Below are 9,643 nucleotides of genomic sequence, written 5' to 3' on the forward strand. Positions count from 1 at the left end.
ATATGATGATTCACTACGGTCGATTTATTAAAAAACTTGCGCCGTTGAGAAAACTTTGGTGTATTCGTTTTGAGGCGAAACATCGACAGTTCAAGGTCCCTGCAAGCTCAAATTTCTGCCAAAAAAATACTCCAAAAACCCTGGCTATTAAACACCAACTGCAGTTTAGTGATGCTATTTTTTCAAATTGTTTATTTAGACCTGACCTAGATTATGGACCAACTACTCCTGTGAGGTTGTTAAATTTTCAAAATTTCCACGTTCAAGCCCAGTTTACCTCTTTTAATTTCCCTCCTAAATTTTTACAGTTGTCATGGCTCCGTGTTGGTGGTTTCATTTACAAGCCTACATTAATTTTATTCCATGATGAGGTCGATGATATTCCTTGTTTCTCGGAAATCTTGAAAATCTGGTTACTACCGAATGATGTAGTTTTTTTTCTGTGTGCTCTCTTGGAGAATGTAGGGTTCCGGAGTCATTACCATGCTTTTCATGTCAAGCAGACAAAAGTGTATACTATCTTGCCTCATAATACGTTACAGTGTCAGGAACCAACAATTTTGTCTCGAATACCAAATGGAGAACTTTATGTGATGAAACCGTACATGTAAATGCATCTAGTGAAACAGGAAGTCCTCAATATAAAATTCTAAGTCAGCGAGGTGAGGGACCCGAACTGTGAGATACAGGGTGGAAGAATAGTTGGATTGCAATTTGCAAAAAGGAACCACTAGCATTGCAATGATGCTAAGATTGTGCAACTTCATCTTTTGCATTAAAATTGCGGAAATCGTGAAAAACTATGAAATTTAGATGGTAATTTTTGTCTTAAATTTACAGTTTTTAGCAAGTAAAATAGAAACTATTTATGGATAATCGGGTTTTTCCTCCAAGACAAAAGAAGTTGCAGAATCTCAGCAACATTGCAATGCTAGTGGTTCCTTTTTGCAAAATGCAATCCAGTTCTGGGTCCACACTGTTCTGCGGATAAAGCAAGACCGAAAAGTTTTCATAACATTAAAAAATTAGAAATCTAATAAGTATCAGTTCCAAACTGGATTGCATTTTGCACAAAGGAGCCAAGAGCATTCCAGTGATGCTCAGATTGGGCAACTAAATTCTTTGCCAAAAAAATTACAGAAATCATGAAGGGAATTAAATTTACGAAAGTAATTTTCGTCATAGTTTAATGAGAGTATAGATAAAATTTGTTTAGATGATCAGTTTCTATTTGCAAGGTAAAAAAAATATGCACAATCTTAGCAACATTGGAATGCTTTTGGTTCCTTTATGCAAAATGCAATCCAACTGAGGGGGAAGAAGGTTCAGCTCAGACACTCTTCCCCTCAATTCTGCACCGTTACTCATCAGATTTCAAATTTTTTAATGTAATGAAAAATGTTCTGAATTTTTTGGCCTTGTTTTCCTCGCAGAATAGTGTGGACCCGGCACTATTTTGTCACCCCTGTAATTTACAGTGAAGAGTTACACGGTTTACTCAATTTTTACCTGGAAAGTGTTCAGGTATTTGTTTTTCAGGTGTTTTTTGAACTTTTCGTATGTAGCAATGAATCATGTCTTTCTCTACACCTTTAGATACATTTTCCTCTGTAACTTTCTGTTGAATAGTAAATTTATCCACTAATAGAGTGCAGCACTGACTGATGCACGCCTTCTCCTCTCCCCTTCTGGGAGAAAAGAAAACTAGCCTCTCATACTCAAGTATGGCGTCCGATGTATGTAACTAAGTCTCGTGTTCGTGTACGTTGAATAATAAAGTTTTGGTAATTAAATGAAACCATGTGTAGTGATAAAGCAGAAGAGTGGAGATCAGCAATGCAAAAAGAACTTGCTTGTATTGAGAAAAATAAAACTTGGAAACTAGTTCCACCCACAGATCAAAAACCAATGGATGTAAAATGGGTATTTGCTAAAAAGGGTGATTTGTTTAAAGCTTGCTTAGTTGCAAAAGGGTATCAACAAAAATAATTTTCCGTTGAAAATATGTATTCACCTGTGGCTAGAGCCGAAACGTTGAAAATTTTGCTTGCTTATTGTCATTATAATAATTTGTATATTCATGAAATGGATGTTGAGACTGCTTTCCCAAATGGAAAAATTAAATCAGAGGTTTATGTCAAACAGCCACCTGGTTTTAAAGATGGCAACAACAAAGTATTTAAACTAGAAAAGTCTATATGGGTTAAATGAAAGTCCTAGATCTTGGTACGATACCCTTTATGACTATATACTTGAAGTAGGCTTTGTAAGAAGTAATCATGATAGTTGTCTATTTTTTAAACTTACTGATGACCACAAGGTTGTGTATATTTTAATTTTTGTTGATGATTTGTGAATTATGACCACAAGGTTGTGTATATTTTAATTTTTGTTGATGATTTACACGGTTTACTCAATTTTTACCTGGAAAGTGTTCAGGTATTTGTTTTTCAGGTGTTTTTTGAACTTTTCGTATGTAGCAATGAATCATGTCTTTTTCTGTACCTTTAGATACATTTTCCTCTGTAACTTTATGTTGAATAGTAAATTTATCCACTAATAGAGTGCAGCACTGACTGATGCATGCCTTCCCTTCTCCCCTTCTGGGAGAAAAGAAAACTAGCCTCTCACACTCAAGTATGGGGTCCGATGTATGTAACTAAGTCCCGTGTACGTTGAATAATAAAGTTTTGGTAATTAAATGAAACCTTGTGTAGTCAATATAATAAAAGCATCACTTTAAGTACTATTATCTTCCTTTTTTTACTAAGATTATCCTCAAAATCAGGGCAATATGTATGAGAAGGACTTCAATGAAGATGCATTACCTATTTCATAAAATTGCAAGAAATGATATTGCAAAAATTTAGCTAAATCTTACACTTTTATTATAGAAACAGAAAACCTTCATTCTAACTGATGACTAAAAGCCTGGCTCAAACTGAGCAGCCGTGCCAATTTTTGTTTTTTTCAGAGTAACTTAATTGATTCCAATGGTTTTCATGTTTGATACTGGAAAATTCATAACAAATTCCATCACATAAAAATTGTAACTGTGCAGAGTCAATTTTTTCCTTGAAATCGAATTTATACTAGGACTTTAACATCTCTAAAAAGATTGTTGATTGAAATTCCGAATTACCCTAAAATGCTAATTCATCAATGTATTATTATTATTATTTTTACTACCATTTATCGTCCCTGCTATCATTGAAGTCATTATTATATAGTTATCGTGGAAGAACCACTGGGTTTTGTGGCAGTTAGGCGTCGTAGAGCTCCAGAGAGCGCTGCGAGAATGAATCACGTGTATGTACCATGGAAGCATATTTTTGGATTAGTTTTCATTGGAATAACTGCTACCTTTTATTCAAGAGAAACCACTCACATGATGAATTCGAGAGGCTTTTGCCTTCTGCTCATGCTATGAGCTAAAATTTTACCTGTAATTTTTCATTTTCTTTTTTTCCTTGGATAAGTATGTATTGTTTGCAAATCGAAAATATTTCTGGAGAAAAATGTGATAAATTTGTAGTGGACCTTAGGGTTACCACAAAATAGAATCAAACTTTTTCATTCTTAGCTACATTTAATAGAAAATAGGCGCTCATTGTATAAAATCCATAATTTATAGATGTCAGTGATGTGAATTATATTCATCCAAGTAGGAGAGTCTCATGTGTGGGTCTGCACATAGACGCAGATAAGCCTACTGCAAAGTCGCACTTAGGTGCGGCTTTGCAGCGGAGCGTGCCCCTGCTTGGCCGTACCTGTATACGTATGGCCAAGCAGGGGCGTACCCCGTTTTTCAGGGGGAAAATCCGGGGTTTAGAGTTCAGCACTAACACACCGGCAGTGCCCAACAATAGTAATTAGTGCCTATCTCTAAACCTAGGAGGGCAGGACCCTAACCAAGGAGGGCTGGACCTTAACCAAGGAGGGCTGGACCCCAAACTGAGTAGGGCTGGACCCTACACCACACAAAGTGTCCATCCCTCAACCCGTCCGGGGCCCATGACTAAGCTGACTTGTTAACTCCATTTGATCTAACCCTCGTTAGTGCCCAGCACTAACGTGTAGGTCCCAACCCTAAACTCGTTTTTTCCGTGTAAGAACAGGAAGAAAATTCGACAAATTCAAGGCAAAGAGGGATAAACCCTACGGATCAAATTCCGAGCTTCAGATGCATCATTGCTTTATGCGTCCTATGTTTTTTGCATCCCTGAACCTTAAACCTTCCAGCAGTCAGTATTCTCGTACGTACGCGACCATTCCATCAATTCGTCAACACTGGGTGTTAACAACGTTAGCACAAGAGCCGTTACCAGCTCGAATTTGTTCGCAATTTACGTTCCTCCCTCTTCCGCGTATCATGACCTCGGGAAGTTCGTTTGCGCGCGCCTTCCAGGAGAAGGGTAGATGACACCTCGTACATCTTCGGAGCTCCAAGAATAAAAGGCGGGCAGTCGAGCGCGGAAGTGCAAATTCTGAAAAAGTATCACAGTCGCAGTCTCCCTCGTTCTTCTCGATCTCCCCGCTCTCGGCCGCCATTTGTGTCGTCCCGCATCCCCCGCAAAGATGCCGCGGCGTTTTCGCACGTTTAAACAGAAATTAGTTCCATCAATTATAAAAACGTGAAGACAAATTAAACGGGAGGGAGCTATTTGCAATTTCGTTTAGAAACACGAAGCATCAAAGGAATAAACAAGGGAGACGGATTTGCGGAAGACGAATTGTTGCCACGCTTCGTATAAAAACCGTTCACCGCCATCGATGCGGACGAAATACAATACGTTCACAAAAACTGGCATCGATGGAGCGTAGAACAGGGCCTTGATGAGTTTGTAGCTTTAAAAAAGCGCGGGGGAGGAGGGAGCCAAGACAAGCTCGAGCAAAACAAAAGGCTGGATGGGAAAGCAATTTGCGAAAAGTAAAAATTTAAAGAGAGAAAAATTAAACGTGAAATGGTTATTTTTCAGAAAAGAGGAGTTATAAACGGTCGTTTGATACTGGGATCGCTAGGCCGCAGATTAAATGGTCTTTTTTCATCTCTCTCTCTAAGCGATTAATGAGTAGACGGACCGCAAGTTGTCTAATTTGCATACGACGTCTATTACAATTCGCATTTTCCCACTGAAGCTCAGAGCGTTTATTAAACACCTTAGTCCGTTGATTTATGAGCAAAATGATTAGAGAAGCTATACGAATTATTTAAAGTTTAAAAATCAGCATATAAAATATATTATGGCAGGTATCTATAATATCGATATTGTTTATTTTACAAACGAGGCCCAAAATGAACCTCATTTTTTCGGGCCAAATGAATACAAAAAATTTTCCGCGACAAATTTTCCGAAAAACTTCGATGCTATAGCTAACGTGGTGCGATTGTGAGGGGGGAAGGAGTTTCGATAGACAGGAAGATCAGTGACGTTAAAACATTGTTATAGTACCTCATGGGACACCAAAGCAATATATTTTATGGCAATACTGTAGTCACAAAATAACGGAGGAATAGTAGTCCTCTGTGACAACAATTCGATGAGCATACAATTACAATACGCAGTGGATACTTGTCCTTTTTACTCAATATTGCATACTTATTTCCTGTATTCCTCGAAAATGCATTATTTTCAAGAAAAGCGATGTCGATGGTTAGGGGAGGGAGGGGGTAAATATCCTGCCTCTCCGCCCCTCTTAGGACCTCAATTACTTATAGGACCCGAAAATTGCCTTACTATAAAAAGTGTATTTGATAATGGTTTGAAGTGGCCGAAAATAGCAGCAAATATCCGGATACGATCGAAATCAGTATAAAGAAAAAAAAGAGCCATAAATAGTAAAAATAATCGGTCAAATGTGTTTGTGTATGTCTGTGTAATATGACTGAAAATAGCCGCTGCGTGGCACAATTGACCGGATATCGTCAAAACAGCCGGGGTCAGTTCAGTACATTACGGAAAAATAGACACGTTACTGCAGCATGTGCGTCATCAAAAAATTTTGATGATTCCCGTCAACCTTCCAACGAAGACCTGGAAATTCTGCTCTCTGGGTCATACCAGCTTGAACAGGCTCTCCCTTACATGGGCGCACGGAAAAAACAGGACTAGTGTTGAGCCAACTACTGGCCGTTTAGTGGGGAGTAGTTGAGGGCTGGCGTCTAAGCGCTGTACAGCTCAACGCCGGAAGGCAGTACAGGTGGGCACTGAACATGAGTAGTGCTAATCAGATGCCGCGAGACGTAGTTGCGCTTAACAGGTGTAAATTCACCCTTGAGACGTCCGAGCCACGATAGCCTGGTGGTAACGCGCTGGTCTTCCACCGACGCAACCCGAGTTCGATCCCAGGCGGAGGCGTTTCATATTTTACGCTCGCTCCAAAGTCACTTTAGGGCTTGACACTACTTCTTCCTTAGTGACCCAGCCTCGAGCTGTTTAGTGCCCAGCACTCCTCTGACTTGCTGGCTCCATTTGATCTAACCCTCGTTAGTGCCCAGCACTAACATGTAGGTCCCAACCCTAAGCTCGTTTTTTCCGTGCGAGCTCTTAGATTCTGACAATCAACTGCAACTGCGGTATACTTGTTAGAAGAGAGGTCTCTTAAAATTCGAGGTCAGGGTATAGACACCAGAATAGTAAAACATAACATAGTGATGGTCTGTCCGGGCATCGAAACGTCTGCGTTTGTATTTACGTGTAACTTTCAAAATGTAATAAACATGCTTGTTTAAATTAGAAAGGTTCTCTTGACTGGACGGCTCCCTTACTGTACGTACTTAGGTACAGTCATTTCTTGTCTTTGTAATACATAACTATCTATTGAAAAAGATGAAAACAAAAAAGATCATTGACGCCATTAAAGAATATTGCTGTGAATGCTCTTGTGAACACCGAACGGTTGGCTGCTGCTTGCATGTTGCAGAGATCACTTATTTCCTTTCAAATGAAAAGTTTCTATCAAAAATTATCCGTTAAGCTTGAAAGCTCTCCTTCCGTTTATAAGGTCAACAAATTTATCCGAGTGATGAATGAAGATAGTGACGAAGACTGAATGACTCAAATGTGACCAGTTTTCTTCCTAATCTTCAAATTTTATTCAAGTGATACAACCTTTAACAAAATGTCAATTTTTCCCTTTAAATCATCCCTTCAAACCCACCATATGAGAGAAATTATGTTCATTTGTAATATGCAAATAGGTAATAAAAGGTATGTATTAATTTTATCTGTTTTTCTATATATTAATGGTCCTCCTACCGCAGCTCTATAATAATTCGCAACAAGACCATTTAATAGCATACTGTGATGAACTAGGTATCTCTCTGAGCTCACAGTCCCCCTTCAAACTTTAAAATTAAGAAAGCTAAGACTTTTTAAGAATTTTTTTTTTGGGGGGGGGGGGGGGGGGAATCAAGTATTTTCCAACACGCTCGAATTCTTGCACAAACAAACAGAAATCCGCCAAGGCGTTAGGCGAGGGAGAAACGAGATCGCCGCACAGGGACTCATTAATCCGGAACCCGCGCGAAGCACACGGACCCCAACCAGCGCGGCGCACAGTGGATCGACTATAAAAATTGCTCTAACTTTAGAAACTAAACGCTCAAAACATATCGATGTTAAACACCATTTCATCCGCGAGCTCATCGCTCAGGACAAATTTAAATTGGTCTACATTCCATCCAAAGAGCAAATTGCTGATCTCATGACAAAAGCCCTGCTGAAGAAAACTTTCCTTTACCTCAGAGCCCTGTTGGGTGTCAATGAAGCCCCATGCTAAGTCTCTCATTTCGTACTGTCTATTTTGCGTATATTATATGTAAGCAATTTCTTAATGATGTTACTACATGCATTTTCATTATTTGTTATGTAAGTAAAAAAGACGTTTAAAAACGTCATCTTTGTTCTAATGTTCATTTATTTGTGAACATTTCTTCCTTTATTTTTTCTTACTAAATATTGTACGGTAATTCACCCAAGAGCGATTGCTTGTAATTCCACGAAAATAGAATTAAGGGGGAGTATTGAAGTAGGGTAATTCTACTTTCTCAGGTTGGTAGCCTCATGCCGCTCTCTGATTGGCCGGCTCCCACTTGCCTTCCTGTATCATCCTCACTCTCGTTGTTCGCGTTCGTATGTAGCGTGGCGTGCTTTGCGATCGATCGATATTTCCCCATTTGAAGCTGTGATAAATAATCGATTATTAAGGTGTTCGCTGCGAACACCCTGTTTATCGATACTTTTCCATAGGTTTAAATGACCGATCGATCGATAATATCGTAAAGCACGCCACGCCACTGGATACAATATAGTCTCCCATGTACCTCACGCTCAAGTCAGACAAAAGTCAGGGGGAAGTCAGACAAACTTTAGAAACTTTAAACGCTTATAGTTCCGTTTATACACAAATTTGAGGTTCTAAAAGTGGTGTCATTGGTTTCCTCGTGAAAGTATCTATCAGGAGCACCCACTTTAATTCAAAATGTGACGAATTAAATGAAAATTCGAAGTTTCCGTCAAAAATTCCGTGTCCGATCTCTCGAATCGACTCGATCCACCTAGAGTCCCTTTATAGAGTCAAGAACAACACCCCTCATGGAGTCACAAACGGGAATAAAGATTACACAAATTGAACGTTTTTCGTACTCTTTGATCGGCTCATTCTTAAATTCCTTTCTCCTTTCCTTCTCTCATCCCGTTTGTTCCTTGTCGAACCCCGAAATTCCTCGGTCCATTCCAGATTATAATCTTTGCAATTGGTGAAAATGTAATCTTTATTCCCGTTTGTGACACTGTGAAGGCCTAAAATCCGGCTAACCAATCAGAAATGGATTCGCATTGTCTTGACTCTCAGTATAAAGGGACTCTAGATCCACCGTGCGGCGTGCCATTTCTTACAGCGGACTATCGCTGGCCCTTTGGCTGTATCGCCAAACAAACAAACATCCCTGCAAATAACTCCATACATCAGGCGGGCCGTTAAGGCCGCCCCGCGTAACCGCACGCCGCCGAGCTCGGAGCGTTCGCCTATAACCTCAAACATTCATTACACGAGTGGCGTCTCACTCGGTGCATGAATAATCTTCATTAACCTAATAAGCGGGGCAGCCCTTCAAGAACAGCGAATTTAGACGTTCAACAATGCATCTCCGATTCGGTCGCGCTTATCCCTTCCACCCCCTCCCCCCTCCCTTCCACCCCCACCCCCCTCCCCCTGGCGAATAACCTGCAAACCTTTGTACGAGCGCGAAGGGCACCCCGTCAAGCTGAGACGTAAGCACATCAAAGGCCGTCACTTTCCTTTCCTTACTTCGTGCCCGGGCGGCATTGGTGGTTCCAGCGATTTGGTGATATTGTTCTTTCTGCATTTAAACCTTCGGAAATATATCGATTCTCGGAGGGGTAGGTGCTCCAACAAGAATCGATTGTTAATACAGGTTTAAATGGAGATAAACCAACGTTGACAAATTGCTGAATCCGCCTCTGCCGGCCGGTGATAGTGTCCTCTGATTTAAAGTAGCTGCCCTTGGTTTAATTTGCTCATTGATGCTTCGCGTTATTTGATAATAGTTTTAACTTTTTCGTAATGATAATTTTCCAGATGAAACGTTTACGTGAAAAATTTCGCGATTTTGTTAAAA

This window comes from Bemisia tabaci, chromosome 4 (genome assembly GCF_918797505.1).
Source record: "Bemisia tabaci chromosome 4, PGI_BMITA_v3".
In the NCBI taxonomy this organism is placed as follows: domain Eukaryota; kingdom Metazoa; phylum Arthropoda; class Insecta; order Hemiptera; family Aleyrodidae; genus Bemisia; species Bemisia tabaci.